Raw genomic sequence first — 19,117 nt, 5'->3', positions numbered from 1 at the left:
AAATACATATTTAATGAGCTACAGGTTGTTCTGATGGTATAATGTTTTTTTTCACATGATACCACTGCATAATATCAACTTAAAAATGTCATAATTATAAGTTTCATTATCTTCATGAGATTATCACAAGAGAGGCAGCTGGTATACCGCTTTTAAACCAGAAGGTTTTTTTTGCTTATATATTTTTTGGGGAGGGGAAAAAAAAAGTTCTGCTCTAGCAAAGCTAGAACATGTTTGCATTACATATACATATGACTTAGTCCTTTGAATGATTATTATAAGATGCTAAATTTAATCCACTAAAGAGAAAATGCACACTTACACAAGCCTTGCCCAGCCAATAACTGCTGATTCCATTTCAACTCCTGTTAATCTCTAAAAGATATGTTATTCATGTTATGGGCAAGGGTCCCCGGCTGTGAAGAAGTTGAGGGCTCTAAAAACAATTTTTTCAAATTATATAATAAATGTATAAAAAATATAAAAGTTCCAACCACCTTTTTCACTTGTTAAAAATAAGATAAGGGAAAGAAGAAACAAAAATAAACATATTCGGTATCTCGCCTCATTCGTAAAATGTGGACCTATTAAGATATAGAATTAACTAAACTGATCAGTAAATGATGGAAAGAGAAAAAAAATCAAAATGGCAGAATTACTTTTTTTGTCTCACCCCAACTCCTTTAAAAAATATAATAGGCAATCAAAGCATAGTATGTGAACTATATTGATTTCAATAAAAATGTTGGCTCACCGTGCTAAAAACAAGCCTACATTCATCAACATCAGCAGAAAAATAAAAATGTTAAAGGCCTCGGAAACGTTGTCATGAAGCAGGACAAAATCACAGATTTTTTTTATACTGTTATGTGATCCTTGGCTAATTCTATAGATCAATATGATTACTGCTATTCCAATTTCATTTGGTTGGAGTATTTTATATTTCAGTACTGTTTTGGAATATTTTCTTTTTCTTTTGACTGTGCTGTAAGGGCATGATTTATTGCAGGATGAGTTGATTTTTTTCTTGTTTCATGACTTTTTTCATCAATCATTACTCCAATTTTTTGGAGTTAGGAAAAACAAAAAGCAATGTGCTTGCTAATTAACGATGAGTTTAAAGTTCATATTGTTTAGCTTTTTTAACATTTTAATAAACTATTTTATTACTAATTTAAATCCTACAAGGGACTTGAAGATCAGATCTCCTTATGGAATCATAAAAAAGTGTGGTCAAGATTCTCTGTATGTCAATAAAGCCACTATACATACTCTGGAAAGCAAGTGCCCCAATACACACACACTGCGGAATATTTGTTTGAATATCGTGTATGTCTGCTTTGTTATTTATGTCGCACAGCAGCTCTACATAAAGAAAACATAGAGCAGCTACTCTCTACAATTAGTACAATTACCCCATATTTGATGTGCCAGTCAGCTTGGCGATTATCACATTTGTACATTTTGCTTCCAGGGACTTCTTGACATTTTCCATCCCTGGTAGCTAGGCCAGTTAATGCACTTTTGACATGTGCAAACAAAAAAACTACCTTATTTTTCTGAGTATAAGAGATCCCAGTCTGCTCAGGTGCCGCCTCTGGCTGCCCACGGCTTTGGGAAAATGGACTCCGTTCTGCCTCACTGCAGCCATTGGGCCCGCAGCATTCACTCTGCCTCACCGTTGACACTGGGCCCACACCATCGCATTGCTAGGGCACCCACTTTTCCCACCCAGGGGCCCACAGCATTGCCCCACTCCTGCAGCTGCCGGCTACCTGAGGAAAGGATCATGCTTCCTGAGACTTCACTCCAACGCTGCCAACCCCCCGGTAAGATACCTTAAAATTGGACTACAATACAGACCCCCATCTTATAGAAAAATCTCTTTTCTTATTTTTCTCACCAACATTTGGGGTGCATCTTATGGTCCGGTGCTTCTTATAGTCCAAAAAATATGGCAAATTGCAAAATAATTCATTTATACTAATCCCCAACACCTATATATACAGTATTTTCTGAAAATAGACACCTGTCACATTGTAAAGGCGTCACTTAGTACTTTATACATGCAGGCACCTCCATTAAATTTTTTGTGATTTTTTTTTGTAACAAATGCATAATATTGCTGGATTTTGTTCATTCTACATCATAAAAACCTGAATAAGGGCTCGCTCACAAATGCGTTTAAATCGGAAAAGTTCAATGGTAGAAAACATCGCATTGCACTGTGATCAATTTCATTTCATTTTTTTTCTTGCATCTATCTAATAGTTTGATACTATTGGCAGTGAGAATCAGAACTAACTCGTCAAAGGGTGCGAGAAAAAAACACATGGCACGCGGACCATGCGTGTGGGGTCCAATTTTACACATCTCAAAAGATAAACCGACATTTCCTCAGCCAAAAACAATAAATTCACAGCCAGAATCGTTAGAATAGAATAAATAAAATAGATTGCTACAATAGATAGATTGATAGATAGATGTCATGTAGAAATTTAATGACACAAGCTACTTACATATAATCAACTAGCACCCTTTAGAGTCTTTCATGTGACACTAAAGGGTGTTTAGCTGCTTTATTTAACCTATTAAATAAAAACATTATTTATAAAAAAAATATGTGGGGTCCCCATTATTTTTAATGACCTGCTGAGGGAAAGCAGACAGCTGTGAGCTTATATTATCAGACTGGGAAGGGCCTGATAACCATGGGGCTTCCCATCCTATAAATATCAGCTCACAGCTGTCTGCTTAGCCTTTACTTGCTATTAAAAGGGGATGTTAAAAAAATGATGTTGGGTCCTCCCCAGAAGGAATGAACACACACGAAAGTGTAAAAATCACTGCCAGACAATTTCTCTCTTTCACCCGTTTATTAAAAAAATAATAAGTCAGACCTATTCACCGTAATCCACAAAAACGGATGTCCTACGACGATCTCCATCTTCTTTGTTCAGTGTATGGAGCCCCATTCTAAGAACGTAGGTCCATAGACTGGAACAGCAGTCAATGCCGGTTCTCATGCTGCACTCCATGAGAACTTGGCTGCTGTGATGACCGATGCGTTACTAAGGTTACCACAGTTCACAGCTGCCAGGTCTCATGCTGTGCCGTGAGAGAGTCGAAATGATGAGTGGTAACATTAGTGCTCATCATTCTGGCTCTCCAGCTTCCCTCTGTGTGACCTGGCACACAGACACCTCTCCATTCCTGACAGCTGCTGATGTAACCCCACAAACCCATTACCCTGATCGCCAATGCACCAGGGCAATTAGTAAGAGCCGAGACTAAACACCAGAATAAGCATATCAAAAGGGTCTGCCATTTGTGAGGAGGCTGAGGGCTGGTCTTATTAGCCTATCAATATCAGCCTGCAGCTGTCTGCTAAGCCTTTGCTTGTTATTAAAATAGGGAGGACCCCACGTCATTTTTTTTAGGGTCCTCCTTTTTGATAACCATTAAAGGAAACCTGTCACCCCGAAATTCGCGGGTGAGGTAAGCCCACCGGCATCAGGGGCTTATCTACAGCATTCTGTAATGCTGTAGATAAGCCCCCGATGTTACCTGGAAGAGGAGAAAAAGACGTTATATTATACTTACCCAGGGGCGGTCCCGCTGCTGGTCAGGTCGGATGGGCGTCTCTGGTCCGCTGCGGTGCCTCCCATCTTCATTACAAGACGTCCTCTTCTGATCTTCAGCCACGGCTCCGGCTCCGGCGTACTTTGCTCTGCCCTGTTGAGGGCAGACAAAGTACTGCAGTGCGCAGGCGCCGGGCCTCTGACCTTTCCGGCGCCTGCGCACTGCAGTACTATCCTCTGCCCTCAACAGGGCAGAGCAAAGTACGCCTGCGCCGGAGCCGTGGCTGAAGATCAGAAGAGGACGTCTTGTAATGAAGATGGGAGGCGCCGCAGCGGACCGGAGACGCCCGTTTGACCTGACCAGCAGCGGGACCGCCCCTGGGTGAGTATAATATAATGTCTTTTTCTCCTCTTTCAGGTAACATCGGGGGCTTATCTACAGCATTACAGAATGCTGTAGATAAGCCCCTGATGCCGGTGGGCTTACCTCACCCGTGATTTTCGGTGTGACAGGTTCCCTTTAAAGGGTAAGCAGACAGCTGTGAGCTGATATTAATAGGCTTTAAAACTCAAAGGTTAATGGGCCCTGCGCAGCATAATAAGACCAGCTCACAGCTGTCTGCTTTCCCTTGGCTGGTTATCAAAATTAAATGGGGCACTATTTTTTTCATTTATATATTTACTAAATACATCTACAGTAAACTACACACACACAGCACTAATTATGTATCTCACAGAAATCTATCTCTTGTATTTATCTATTCTGTCTATATATGTATATAGGAGTTTTGTTAGTTTGAAAACTAGCTTTAAATTACATAAAGGCTTACAAAGTGAAAAAGATGATGTTAAAAACGCATTACATCTAGATTGCATACATATTTCCTATTGATGTCATACGGATGCTAGTTGAAAAAAGTTGTGTTGTATTCGCATGACAGTCTTCCTACTTTTCTGGATCGACATCGGACAAAATTTTTTTATACACTAGTGTGACTCCAGCCTTAAGCCGATCAAAAAATGTAGTGTTATATAGCCCAAAATGGTATAAATAATCAACTCTGATAATATCTGTAAAGTGCAGTGGAATTAATGGAGTTATATAAGTGAGTAAAATAAATAAACAACTCGAACTGCAAAAAAAGGGCCTCATAAAGCTGTAAAGTTATAGTACTCAGAAAATGGCAGCAAGAGTACTTCCAAAACAGACAATCCACCAGCTGAAGACCCAACTTGGAGTCTCCACATTTAAAAAAAATAGTTTGTAACATCAGCAGCAGTAGCAACAGCAGGCACAGAAAACATTACAAAGGTGGCACAGAATGCAATATCAATGCATGACACTAAAAACTACACCATTGCCTAGTCTGCCAAGTCTGCGACTGGGGTGCAAAAGTCATTGGAGATCCATGACTTGTTCATTTTGATGAAAGTTAGGTGGTCTACACTTTTCTAAGGACAGCCGGATTAGCTTATCCATCAGGACACCACCAGCAGTGCTAAAGACACTATCTGAGAGAACACTGGCTACCGGGCATGACAAAACCTCCAAGGCATGACAGGTGAGCTCAGACCACTCTTTCATTTTGGAAGACCAAAATGCAAAAGGGTCCAAACCCCCCCTGATGGCACTGATATTGAGCTCTAGATACTCCAGCACCCCCCTCTCCAGTCGTTTTCAAGGTAAAAGACTTGTACTCTGGTCTGCTGGTGCACGGGTTGGTCTAAAAAATTGTGTGAAATGAATCTCAGAAACTCCTCATGCCACTTACCCTGTTGCTGCTGCTAGTGTTTTTGCGATGATACCTTGATGTTCCTGGGGGTGAACATCTAGATCTGGGATGCACACTGTGTGCCTCACTACTGTCTTGGGGAAAACCACTCTTAAGATTGCCTACAAGCATGTTTCGATACTCCAGCATGCATTCATCCCTTCCCAGGGGGGGAAGCATCTGGCTAAATTTACTTTTGTACCGATGATCTAACAGAGTGGCAACCCAGTAGTCGGCACTATTTCTAACCCTAAGAATATGGGTATCGTGTTGAAGATAGTGCAGCAAGAAGGCGCTCATGTGTTGGGCTCTTCCATGTCCATGGTGTGTTGGTGGCTGGGTAACACTCAAGCTTGCTTCCTCCATTCCCCCCCGCCAACTATGGACAACAGAGAGGGGATCATTATTCTCTTCATCTCCTGACTATTGTGTATCTCATTCTCCTCCATTTGTTCCTTGGCTCCTGCAACTTCACTAACAGTTTGTCTGGTACCATGCGACCCACTCATTCACTATAAGCCACCCTCCCATGACACCCGCCTGCGCTAACCATCTTAGTAGCCATTTCAAAGCTGTGTAGAAGGGTACAAGGTACAGAGGTCCTCCATCTGTGCCCACTCCACAGTCGTGATTTGCACCATGTCCTGACTACGTTGGCCCATGCTATGCAAAAGAACATACTGCACCAGGGCTCGTCGCTGCTGCCACAGTCGCTGCAACATGTACAGAGTGGAATTACACCTTGTCAGAACATCACAATTCAGAGGATAACCAGTAGACTGAAAGACCCGTGTAGTGATGACCTGCAGGGTGCGATCATTGGAGGTGAGGACACAGTGACCGTGCTTTCAGCAGCAGCACATCCAGGCCAGGATAGTGGTGGATAAATTGCTGTACCACCAGGTTGAGGGCGTGTGCCATGCAATGCACATGTGTGAGGTTGCCCCAGCATATGGCCACCACCACTTTTGCACCGTTATCACATATGGCCTTCCCTGGCTCCAGGTTCAGTGGAGACAGGTATTGCTCTAACTCATCCTGGATAGCTGTCCACAACTCTTGAGCTGTATGACTGCGATCTCCAAAGCATATTAATTTGAACACTGCTTGATTGCTGTGAGCTATGGCTGCTCAGCACGGAGGTGCACTGTTGGAACGTGTGTCAGATTAATGGAGATGTTAAGGGCACAGGTGGGGGCCCTAGAGGAGATGGAGGGGCCAGAAGAAGTGGAGGAAGTGTTAGACACAGAGGTTTGTCCCGCAAGCCTTGGGATTAAAAGACTTGTGGAGCAGCCCATTGCCTGCCTGCCCCATTCCACCAATGTGACCCAGTGCCCAGTCAGTGAGAAGTAACACCTCTGCCCATGTTTGCTCATCGAGGTGTCAATGGTGAAACGTACTCTGGCAGACAGATTTTTTCAAGGAACGGGTTATGCTGTTGTCGACATGCTGGTGTAGGGCAGACACAGCTTTCTTAGAGAAGTAATAGTGACTAGGCAACTGGTACTGGAGGACTGCGACGGCGATCAACTATCAGAAACCGTCTGCATCCATCAAGCGGAAAGACAGCATTTCTGTGGCCAATAGATTGAGAAAGAAGTGTTGTACTAGGTGACACAAAAGCAAAAGTCATGTCCACTTCCGTAACAGCTGACAGGCTCTCACTCACCCCGACTGCAGGGGGTAAACAGGTGGAGTTTCTGCAGCCAGAGACCTATGTGAGTAAACTTGGCATGATGAGGAGGAGGAAGATGGGGTTGATGGGATGGACAGTGGCTGGAGAGGCTCACTAGTCCACATTTTAGAGCGGTGAGATGCCCACACTAAGGCATATTGAATGTGTATGTGCCGATTCATGCATGTAGTTGTAAAATTATCGCAATTTTTGACTCTGAGTTGTTTTTTTTTGTATTTTTGACAGATAACGTCTGTTGGGTCATCCTTTGCGGTCTCAAAAAAGCCCAGGCTAGGCAACACTGCTGGCCACAGCCAGAGTTGGGCCTGATGATGCAATGCTTGTGGTTGCATCACTTCGTATCTGTGTGGGAAGACGCAATGTAACCTCGTCTTCCTCTACGTCCTCTGCTGAGCTACTCAGCTGTGTACCTTTGGTTCACCCCAAGCTGGATCTACAACCTCATTGTCAACCTCTCTGTTATCATACTCCTCACCCTGAGAGTCACTGTCCTCCTCTTCCTGACCTGACACCAATGTATAATCAGCGTGCGCCTCTGGTATCTGCATCTCATATGGATCATCTTCACCCTTGGTTGTTAACATCTGGTGATAAGGGTCTGGATTCTGCTCGGACCCTACTTCTTCCGGCCCCGCATTCCAACATGAAAAAATTTGGGGCATTAGTGCAGATGCTTTCCTCCTCTGGATTCTGTGATTCTTCGGAGCAGACCTCTGATGCGCATTGAATAGAATGTGCGAACAGCTCTGCAGAATGGTCCATCTGTGGTTCTCCACAGTCATTTGGTTGTTTGGAAATTTTTACTGGAGGGGAAAACCAGAGTGATTGGTATGCCCCCTTTGAGGATTGCAATGTGTGCGATGCGAAAGTGGAGGAAGAAGAGGAGAGACCACTTTATGTAGCACTTGCCATCCACTGTAGCGTATGCTCTTGCTGAATTTCATCTACTAGATGTACCGCTGTGCAGCTGCCAAAGAAAGGGAGTCGAGTAGCCTGCCCAGTAACAGATGTTGTCAATGGTCTTTGGATAGAACGAGATAGTGTTTGTTCAGTTGAGCCTTCATTAAGATTAACACCGAAACCACATACACGTCGAACGTCAAGCCTATTCAACCTTCCACCACGACCTCGCTTTTTCCCACTCATGTTGTATGTAGCCTTCCCCTCTAGTAACCTGCTATTTCACAACCTTAGGCCCACAGCTGTCAGTCACCTGTCACTAAATGAGCAAGTCACTGGAAATCTGGCCACCTGATTTGCCACTGAAACACAGTTTTATAAAAAATTATTTGGATTAGCTAATTGGACCTCCAGGCTGCACCCCAATATTAGGCCTAATGATTTTAAATGGAAATCTGGCCATCTGATATGCCACTGAAACACAGTTTTCTCACAAACGATTTGGATTAGCTAATTGAACTTCCAGGCTGCACCCCAATATTAGGCCTAACAATTTTTAAGTAGAAATCTGGCTTTCGATTTGCCACTTAAACACAGCTTTATCACAAACGATTTGGAGTAACAAATGGGGCATTCGGAGACTACCACACAGTTTTTGCACAATCTAGTTCGATTCCGAAAGATCAATTTCACACAGGACAAGATCCTATCTTGCTAATTGACAAGTTCACTTGCAGCACTATCAGGAGCGGCTTCTCTGAACTATGACACTGAGAAAATGGCGCCAGCAAAACAAGACTTCATATCATGATGTTGTGGATGGTTTCTGTGCCCTGATTGGCTGCCGGAATTGACACACAAAGGGGAAAAAAGAGAGAGAGCGCCGTATGGGCGTCAGATGCTGATAACCACATCCTCTCTTCAGGACCGCATTGCTTCCAGTGTACCAGATACTGAAGCGACCGACAAACTAAGGGAGAATCAATGATCTTGGCTATTGGAGATTCCAAATTTCCATCCACAATGACTGGAGATGGTGGTAAAGGTGATGGTACAGAGGATGGATCATATTTTTTGAGAAGAGATCGATGAAACACATTGTGGATCCTAAAAGGTGGCAGCAAGGCAAGCCGGAATGACGACAGTTACAATCTTATAAGGCCTGAAGAAACTGGGACCCAGTTTCCACAGTTTCCAAGAGGGAACCTTAAACTTAAAGTTCCTTGAGGACAATCACACAGATCCGGACCAACAAAACATCTATGATCAGCAACACTCTTATATTCGGACCCCATCTTCCTCAAATTATCAATAACCCCTTGCCACACAGACATAACTGATGATGAGAATCACTCTTCTTCAGGTATTCCAGAAGAATTATTCCTACTAAATTAGCTGAAAAACGGGGACAATACAGCGAATTCAGCTAGAAGCCAGTTGGTAGCCCAATCCTCCTGATTCTAAGACACAAAACACCTAAGATAAGTCTCAAGATTCTGGTTATCTCGTTTAGTTTGCCCATTAGACTGTGGGTGAAATGCTGAAGAGAACGGCACATGGATCCCCAAACAAGTGCAAAACTCTCTCCAAAATTTGGAAAATAAACTGCAACCCCCGGTCAGAAACAATATTGGCAGGGATCCCAAGTAATTTTACAATTTTACTGATGAAAATTTGCAACAAAGTCTTGGCATTAGGTAAAGCGAGTAGCACAATAAAATGTGACATTTCACTGAGTCTGTCCACCACTATCAAAATTACAGTATTACCTGCTGACATTGGTAGATCAGTGATAAAATCGACCAATAAATGAGTCCACGGTCTACTAGGAATCGCCAATGGTTGGAGAGACCCAGACAGACGAGTATGAGAGGTTTTAGAATACGCACAGACAATGCAGGCGACTACATAATCCCGGACATCCTCCTGCACCCCTGACCATCAAAAACACAGAGTAAGAAGATCAAAGACCGAATGATGATATTCACTAAGAACTCTCAAGCGGAGATTCACAGGCACAAACAGTTTACCTAACAGACAGACAGCAGGGGCATTCCTGTGAGCATCAACAACTTCTTTTTCAAGATTAGAGCATATAGACACAATAACAACCCCTTTTTATAGTATAGGAAATGGTTCACAATGATCTCGATCCCAGGATAACAATGAGATAAAGCATCTGCCTTAATGTTCTTGTTCCCCGCTCTATATGTAACAAAAAAAATTTAACCTGGTGAAGAATAATGCCCATCTTTCCTGTCAAGGCATTAGACGTTTTGCAGACTCTAGATATATGAGATTCTTATGATCCGTGAATACCATAACCGGATGAACTGCTCCCTCCAGAAAATGATACCACTTTTCAAAGGCCCTCTTGATTGCCAAGAATTCCCTGTTACCAATGTCATAATTTCTCTCTGCAGATGACGGGGTTTTCTTTAGAAAAGTATGCACATGGACGGCCTTTACCAGGAGACGCATACTGCGACAATGCAACCCTCACTTCAGTCGCATCAGCTTCTACAATAAAAGGCTGAGTGATGTCAAGCTGTATGAGAATCAGTGCAGATGCAAAACACTATTTCAAGGTATTGAATGCCTCCCTGGCCAGACTAGATCACTTGGAAAAGTATGTCCCTTTCCTGGGCATATCTCTCAGAGGTTTGGCCACTACTGAAAAGTTTTTGATTAACTTACGGCAGTAGTTGGCGAAACCCAAAAACCTTGGTAACGCCTTCAAATCCTCAGGACGATCCCAATCTAGTACCGCCCAGACTTTCGCCGGGTTCATGTGAAAACCGATGGATGATAACAAATATCCTAGAAAAGGGATCTCCTCAACCGAGAAAATACATTTCTCTGGTTTGACAAATAATTTATTGTCTCTGAGTATCTGCAAGACCTGCCTGACATGTACCTGATGTGACTTAAGGTCAGGTGAATAAATTAATATGTCATCAATATAGATTACAACAAATCTACATACCGGGAGACTAAAGATGTCATTTACAAACTGCTGAAAGACGGTGGGAGGATTCGTCAACCCAATTGGCATCACAAGGTTCTCATAATGTCCCTCAGGCATATTGAAAGCTGTTTCCCCACTTATTTCCATCTTTAATACGAATGAGATTATACGCCCCCTGAGATCCAGATAAAAAACCATTTTACTCCTACAATCTGATTAAAGAGGTCTGGGATGAAAGGGAGCTGAAACAGATCCTGGACCATGATCTGATTGCGTTCACGGAAATCTAGGCAGGGGCTTAACCCACCGTCATTCTTCTTTACAAAGAAAAATCCCACCGCAATGGGGGGTTAGGATGGTCTTATATGACCCTTTATGAGGGATGAGGATGGTCTTATATGACCCTTTAGTAAATTTTCCGCAATATAGCCCTTCATGGCTTGCCTCTCAGGACCAGAGATATTATATAGTTTGCTCTTTAGAAGCTTTGGAAGCAGGGCCAAGATTAAAGGCGCAGTCATAAGGCTGATGGGGGGGAAGTTCTTGGCACCCTTGCTCTGAAAACACATCCCCAAACTCAGACAGGTATTTAGGCACAGACTGCGTATTCATTCTTGCAAGCCTGGTGCCCAAGCAGTGTCCTTGACAATACTCACTCCATTTTACCACCTCCTGAGTCTGCCAATCTACCTGTCACGATACCCGGGTATAAATGCTGCAAGGAAAACTGCACCCAGCAGCAACGGAGCTGGACCAGAAACCGGGTAACTAACATGAACAACAACGGGACCTTTCACATGAGACAGAGTGACCAGGTAAAGCAGAAGGACCTACGATCATGTGACAGAGTGGGAGGTGGTCAGGGGGCGGAGCCAGACATCGGGGAAACAGAGAAGGAACAAGCATAAAAGAATAATGAAACAAGCCGAGGTCGTAGCCAGGAGATTAAAAAGACCAACAGGGAGAGTCAGAGAATAGTCAGAAGCCAAGCCAGGGGTCAGTAATCCAGGAAAGCGAATAAAGCAGGTAACAGCAAGACACAAAGCAAGCCAGCACACACTACAGAAGTCAAGCATACAGACTGCAGAAAACCTATAGCTGACAAGGATACCAGGTTAGGAGCGAGTATAAATAGCCCTCCCATCTTGAAAGAGAGGCTAAGAACATTAACCCTTGAGAGTACAAGACATAACCTTGTACTAACCATGACAGTACCCTCCCCTTAACGGGGGGCCACTGGACCCCCAGGCTTCTCAGGGTACCTGGCATGAAAAGCCCGCACCAGTCGATCAGCATGCACAGAAATGGCCGGAACCCTTGACTGATCCTCAATAGAATAACCCTTCCAATGTATTAAGTACTGAAGCCTTCGATGCATCAACCGTGAATCAATGATGCGCCCTACCTCATACGCCGGCTGACCCTCTGCCAACACTGCCAGAACATTGGATGAGGAATCTTCTCTAACCGTCCCCATGGGTTTTAATAGGGACCTGTGAAAGACATTAGATATTTTGAAGGAGGCGGGCAACTGTAATCTATAGGCCACCGGGTTGATCACCTCTAATATCCTGTATGGACCTATAAACCTGGGGCCCAACTTCATAGAGGGTACTTTAACCCCTTTACCCCCAAGGGTGATTTGCACGTTAATGACCGGGCCAATTTTTACAATTCTTACCACTGTCCCTTTATGAGGTTATAATTCTGAAACGCTTCAACGGATCCCAGTAATTCTGACAATGTTTTCTCATGACATATTGTACTTCATGATAGTGGTAAAATTTCTTTGATATTACCTGCATTTATTTGTGAAAAAAAACGGAAATTTGGCAAAAATGTTGAAAATTTTGCAATTTTCCAACTTTGAATTTTTATGCAATTAAATCACAGAGATATGTTACACAAAATACTTAATAAGTAACATTTGCAACATGTCTACTTTACATCAGCACAATTTTGGAACCAAAATTTTTTTTTAGGGAGTTATAAGGGTTAAAAGTTGACCAGCAATTTCTCATTTTTACAACACCATTTTTTTTTAGGGACCACATCTCATTTGAAGTCATTTTGAGGGGTCTATATGATAGAAAATACCCAAGTGTGACACCATTCTAAAAACTGCACCCCTCAAGGTGCTCAAAACCACATTCAAAAAGTTTATTAACCCTTCAGGTGTTTCACAGGAATTTTTGGAATGTTTAAATAGAAATGAACATTTAACTTTTTTTCACAAAAAATTTACTTCAGCTCCAATTTATTTTATTTTACCAAGGGTAACAGGAGAAAATGGACCCCAACAGTTGTTGTACAATTTGTCCTGAGTACAATGATACCCAATATGTGGGGGTAAACCACTGTTTGAGTGCATGACAAAGCTCGGAAGCGAAGGAGCGCCATTTGACTTTTCAATGCAAAATTGACTGGAATTGAGATGGGACGCCATATTACGTTTGGAGAGCCACTGATGTGCCTAAACATTGAAACCCCCCACAAGTGACACCATTTTGGAAAGTAGACCCCCTAAGGAACTTATCTAGAGGTGTGGTGAGCACTTTGACCCACCAAGTGCTTCACAGAAGTTTATAATGCATAACCGTAAAAATAAAAAATCATATTTTTTCACAAAAATTATCTTTTTGCCCCCAATTTTTTATTTTCCCAAGGGTAAGAGAGGAAATTGGACCCCAAAAGTTGTTGTACAATTTGTCCTGAGTACGCTGATACCCCATATGTGGGGGGGAACCACCGTTTGAGCACATGGGAGGGCTCAGAAGGGAAGGAGCGCCATTAGGAATGCAGACTTAGATGGAATGGTCTGCAGGCGTCACATTGCGTTTGCAGAGCCCCTAACAGTGGCGTAACTACCGCGGTCGCAGCGGTCGCCATTGCGACGGGGCCCGGCTGGTCAGGGGCCCTCCGCCCGGCAGGTCAGAGGCACCGGCCGACACCATGTTGCAGTGCAAGAGGAGATCCCTCCCGCACGGCAACAGTCCCAGGCGTATCTAGGGGGAGGGGGCAGCCGGGGTATGGGAGAGGAACGTGGAAGCAGCTCCAGTCAGCACTTTGAGACTAACAGCGTCTCCTGCTCTGAGCCCCGGGACTGAAGGGGAGAGCGGGGGAGGGGCGGGACATGACAGCAGTGTGCAAGCAGGAGACGCTGAGGAACTGCAGGTTAATATCAGCCTCCCCTTTACCAGAGAGGAGTGTGAGATGTGTGTATGAGCTGGTGTGTGTGTGTGTGATATCTATAGTGTGTGTGTGTGTGTGTGTGTGTGATATCTGTAGTGCGTGTGTTATATATGTAGTGTGTGTGTGATATCTGTAGTGTGCGTGTGTTATATATGTAGTGTGTGTGTGATATCTGTAGTGTGTGTGATATCTGTAGTGTGTGTGTGATATCTGTAGTGTGTGTGTGATATCTGTAGTGCGTGTTATATATGTAGTGTGTGTATGACATCTGTAGTGTGTGTGATATCTGTAGTGTGTGTGTGATATCTGTAGTGTGTGCGTGTGTGTGATATCTGCAGTGTGTGTGTGTGTGATATCTGAAGTGTGTGTGTGATATCTGTAGTGTGTGTGAGGCAGGGGTGTAACTACGACAGACTGGCAAGTCAGGGGCCTGATAGGTCAGAGGCACCCGACTGCCCCCGTCGCAGCCGCCGCAGTGAACTATACCGGCGTTTATGATGCCGGTACAGTTCAAAGCAATAATGGAGGAGAGAGCGTCAGCTGATGCTCCCTCTCCCATCATTCCCCTCTGCCTCTGACACTGCGGGTGCGTGATGACATCACTTCATCGCGCACCCGCTGTGTGTGGGGCCAAGGCAGTGCAGCATCTGCACAGGTGATGGTGGCCGCCATATTGGCAAAGCCTGTGGCAGCTGCTGGGACCGGGAACAGGCGGTTCCGGAGCTAGTGGGGGGCACGTGGACCAAGCTGCCCAGGAGGGGGATGCCGCAGCGGCTCAGCCATATGGAGGATCCGGGGATGAAAATGGAGGTGTACGGGACCGGCGGAAGTGAGGTGTGTCTGCTGCCCGTGTGTCGCCGTCTCGGCCCCCAGTGTCCCTGGCCCCCTGTGACACCAGCCCCGTTTCGTCCCTGCTGTCCCGTGCCCCATGTCCTAGTAGGTCCCCAGGTTCAGGTCATGGTGCTCCTCTGGGCTCCCCATACACACCTTGTTCCTCCTCCCCTGGTCTCCCAATGCTCCTCATCTTCAATGCCCTGAGTCCTCCTGCACCCACCATGCATTCCCTGCCCCTTGTCCCCGTGTGACTCGTCTGCCCTGCTCTCAAGTCTCCCCTGTCCCCTTTCTCACCGTGTGTTCTCCATCTACCCTGTCCTTGTAATCCCTGTGCCCCCTTCTTCCCTCCTCCCAAGTCCCCCCCCCCCATCTTCCTTTGTCCCCTTGCGTCCCTATCTACTCTGCCCTCGGAGTCCCCTTGTGTCCTCTTGTGCCTGTCTCCATTGCACCCTAGTCCCCGTGTGTCCCATTGTGCCCTTCTCCCCTTCCTCTTAGTCCCTATGAGTCCCCTTGTGCTTCTATCCCTTGTCCCCGTGTGTAGCCTTGTGTCAGTGTCCCTTGCCCACTAGTCCCTGTGTGTCCCCTTGTGCCTGTCTCCCTTGTCCCCTTATGCTTGTGTCCCTTGTCCCTGTGTGCCAGTCTTCCTTGCCCATTAGTCCCTGTGTGTCCCCTTCTCAGTCTCCCTGGCCAACTAGTCCCTGTGTGTCCCCTTGTGCCAGTCTCCCTTGTCCCCTTGTGTCAGTCTCCCTTGCCCACTAGTCCCCTTGTAACCTTCTCCCCTGCCTCCTAGCCCCGTGTCCCCTTGTGCCTGTCTTCCTTGCTCCCTAGCCCCCCTATGTTACCATTGTGCCTGTCTCCCCTACTCCCCTTGTGTCCTTGTCCCCTGCCCCCTAGTCACCATTTGCTCATGTCTTTCTCACTGCCCCTGTATGGAGGGGCTGCATTACACTGTGAGGGGGGCTGCATTATATTCTATGGGGGTTACATTGTATTGTATGGCAGGGCTGCAGTATACTCTGTGGGGTGGCTGTATTATACTATATGTGGGCTGCATTATACTGAATTGAGGACTATGGGGAATGTATTATACTATATGAAGAACTATGGTCCATCATACTATGGGAAGTGAATTGTACAACATGGATGACGATGGCGGTGCATTATACTATATGGAGCACTATGAGGAGTGTATTATACTATATGGAGGACTGAGCAGTGTATTTTAATATATGGAGAACTATGTGGAGTGTATAATACTAAATGGAGGACTGAGGAGTGTATTATACTATATGGAGGACTATGAGGGGTGTATTATACTATATGGAGGACTGAGCAGTGTATTATACTATATGGAGCACTACGAAGAGTGTATTATGCTATATGGAGGACTATGAGGAGTGTATTTTAATATACGGAGGAGTGTATTATACTATATGGAGGACTGAGGAGTGTACCATACTATATGGGGGACTATGGGGAGTGTATTATACTATAAGGAGTACTATGAGGGTGCATTATACTTCTCATATGGATCCCCATGACTTCTATGTTAGCCCCTGATGAGTATAATGGTTTATTTTCTTTTATACATTACATAACAATGGCAGTACGGGGGACAAATATATGCCAGGATGGGGCCCTGGATAGTTATGCAACTGAGGTCACACTATACAACTTTGCAATAAAGCTATAGTGTGCAATATTAATAGGGAAAATGAATTTGGGTGGAAAATATTTTGGCATGGTGGGGGGCCCAATTTGAAAGTTCACCCCGGGGCCCATAACTTTGTAGTTACGCCACTGGCCCCTAATGTACCTAAACAGTAGAATCCCCCCACAAGTTACCCCATATTGGAAACTAGACCACCTAAGGAACTCATCTAGATGTGTTGTGAGAACTTTGAACTCCCAAGTGTTTCACTACAGTTTATAACGCAGAGCCGTGAAAATAAAAAATCTTTTTTTTTTCCACAAAAATTATTTTTTAGCCCCCAGTTTTGTATTTTCCCAAGGGTAACAGGAGAAATTGGACCCCAAAAGTTGTTGTCCAATATGTCCTGAGTACGCTGATACCCCATATGTTGGGGTAAACCCCTGTTTGGGCACACGGGAGAGCTCGGACGGGAAGGAGCACTGTTTTACTTTTTCAATGCAGAATTAGCTGGAATTGAGATCGGATGCCATGTCGCGTTTGGAGAGCCCCTGATGTGTCTAAACAGTGGAAACCCCCCAATTATAACTGAAACCCTAATCCAAACATACCCCTAACCCTCATCTCAACGGTAACCCTAAACACACCCCTAATCCTGACACACCCCTAACCCTAATCCCAACCCTATTCCCAACCGTAAATGTAATCCAAACCCTAACCCTAACTTTAGCCCCAACCCTAACCCTAACCTTAGCCCCAACCCTAACTTTAGCCCCAACCCTAACTGTAGCCTTAACCCTAGCCCCAACCCTAACCCTAACCCTAGCCCTAACCCTAGCCCTAACCCTAACCCTAATGGGAAATAAATACATTTTTTTAAATTTTTTAATTTTTCCCTAACTAAGGGGGTGATGAAGGGGGGTTTGATTTACTTTTATAGCGGATTTTTTAGCGGATTTTTATGATTGGCAGCCATCACACACTGAAAGATGCTTTTTATTGCAAAAAATATTTTTTGCGTTACCACATTTTGAGAGCTATAATTTTTCCATATTTTGGTCCACATAGTCATGTGAGATCTTGTTTTTTGCGGGACGAGTTGACGTTTTAATTGGTAACATTTTGGGGCACGTGACAATTTTTGATCGCTTTTTATTCCGATTTTTGTGAGGCAGAATGACCAAAACCAGCTATTCATGAATTTCTTTTGGGGGAGGCATTTATACCGTTCCGCATTTGGTAAAATGGATAAAGGAGTTTTATTCTTTGGGTCAGTACGATTACAGCGATACCTCATTTATATCACTTTTTTATGTTTTGGCACTTTTGTACGATAAAAACTATTTTATAGAAAAAATTATTATTTTTGCATCGCTTTATTCTGAGAACTATAACTTTTTTTTTTTCGCTGATGATGCTGTATGCCAGCTCGTTATAGAAAATCTATAGCTGACAAGGATACCAGGTTAGGAGCGAGTATAAATAGCCCTCCCAACTTGAAAGAGAGGCTAAGAACATTGACCCTTGAGAGTACAAGACATAACCTTGTCCTAACCATGACACTAAAACAGGATTGTGCAGAGTGAGCCAAGTAAGTCCAAGAACCACAGAAGAGTGGAGACCCTCTAGCACATAACAGTCAATACCTGCTGAGTGCATGGCCCCTACCTGTAGAGGTAACCCACTGATGGCTTGAGTAAAACACCCCTGTGTCAATGGTGCAGAGTCAATGGTGATTATGGGTATAGGTCTGGACAGTGTATGTGGTTTGAGGCCCTGGACCTGGACTCAAGTTAAACCCCGCCACACTGTCCAGAAAGGCAGACATAGCCATTAGCCACCTTATTTTTGACCAGATGGATTTCAGCAGGCAAAAATTATTGTGTACTACCCACGGAGGAGATATGTACAGCCAGATTGCCAACCTCACCGCAACCCGTGCTCCTTAGTTTTCCAGCTCAGCTGTTTACAGTGAGATAGGGAAGGACAAGTGCCCACAAAATGGCCCTTTCTGTTCCTGAGGAATAAGGACATAACCTGAAATATTGTAAACAGGCCTCCCTGAAAACAACAAACTTGTCACTTGTCAGGCAAAGTGATCTTGGGCTCCACTAAGGGTTATTGTCACGTCTCTGTTGTCGGGTGTCCCGGGACCAGGGGCTCCTTCCCTGTCCCTAATGCTAGGGCATGCCCTAGCTCACCCTGCTCCCTGGATTACCTCTGATGGTGAAGATGTTGGGGCCATGTACCTTGCCTTATCTCCTGAATCTGCCCTCAGTATGTACCCTTACTCCACTCAGGGAAGAGGGGAGTAGTAGTGTACTGTAGTACACCAACTAGACTAACAAGGTAATACGAACAAGGATAATGAAAAATACCAAACATACAAATATACTCCCACGTACAACAGAGGAGAGGAGGATGGGGTTAAACCAAACTAGGAGAAGAAAGGGAATTATCACACACTCAAAACCTAGCAACAATCACAGGTAAATCTACCAGACCCCTTCTCCAATAATAACC

This window comes from Ranitomeya imitator, chromosome 8 (assembly GCF_032444005.1).
Source record: "Ranitomeya imitator isolate aRanImi1 chromosome 8, aRanImi1.pri, whole genome shotgun sequence".
In the NCBI taxonomy this organism is placed as follows: Eukaryota; Metazoa; Chordata; class Amphibia; order Anura; family Dendrobatidae; genus Ranitomeya; species Ranitomeya imitator.
Note: the sequence above shows the minus strand (reverse complement) of the source record.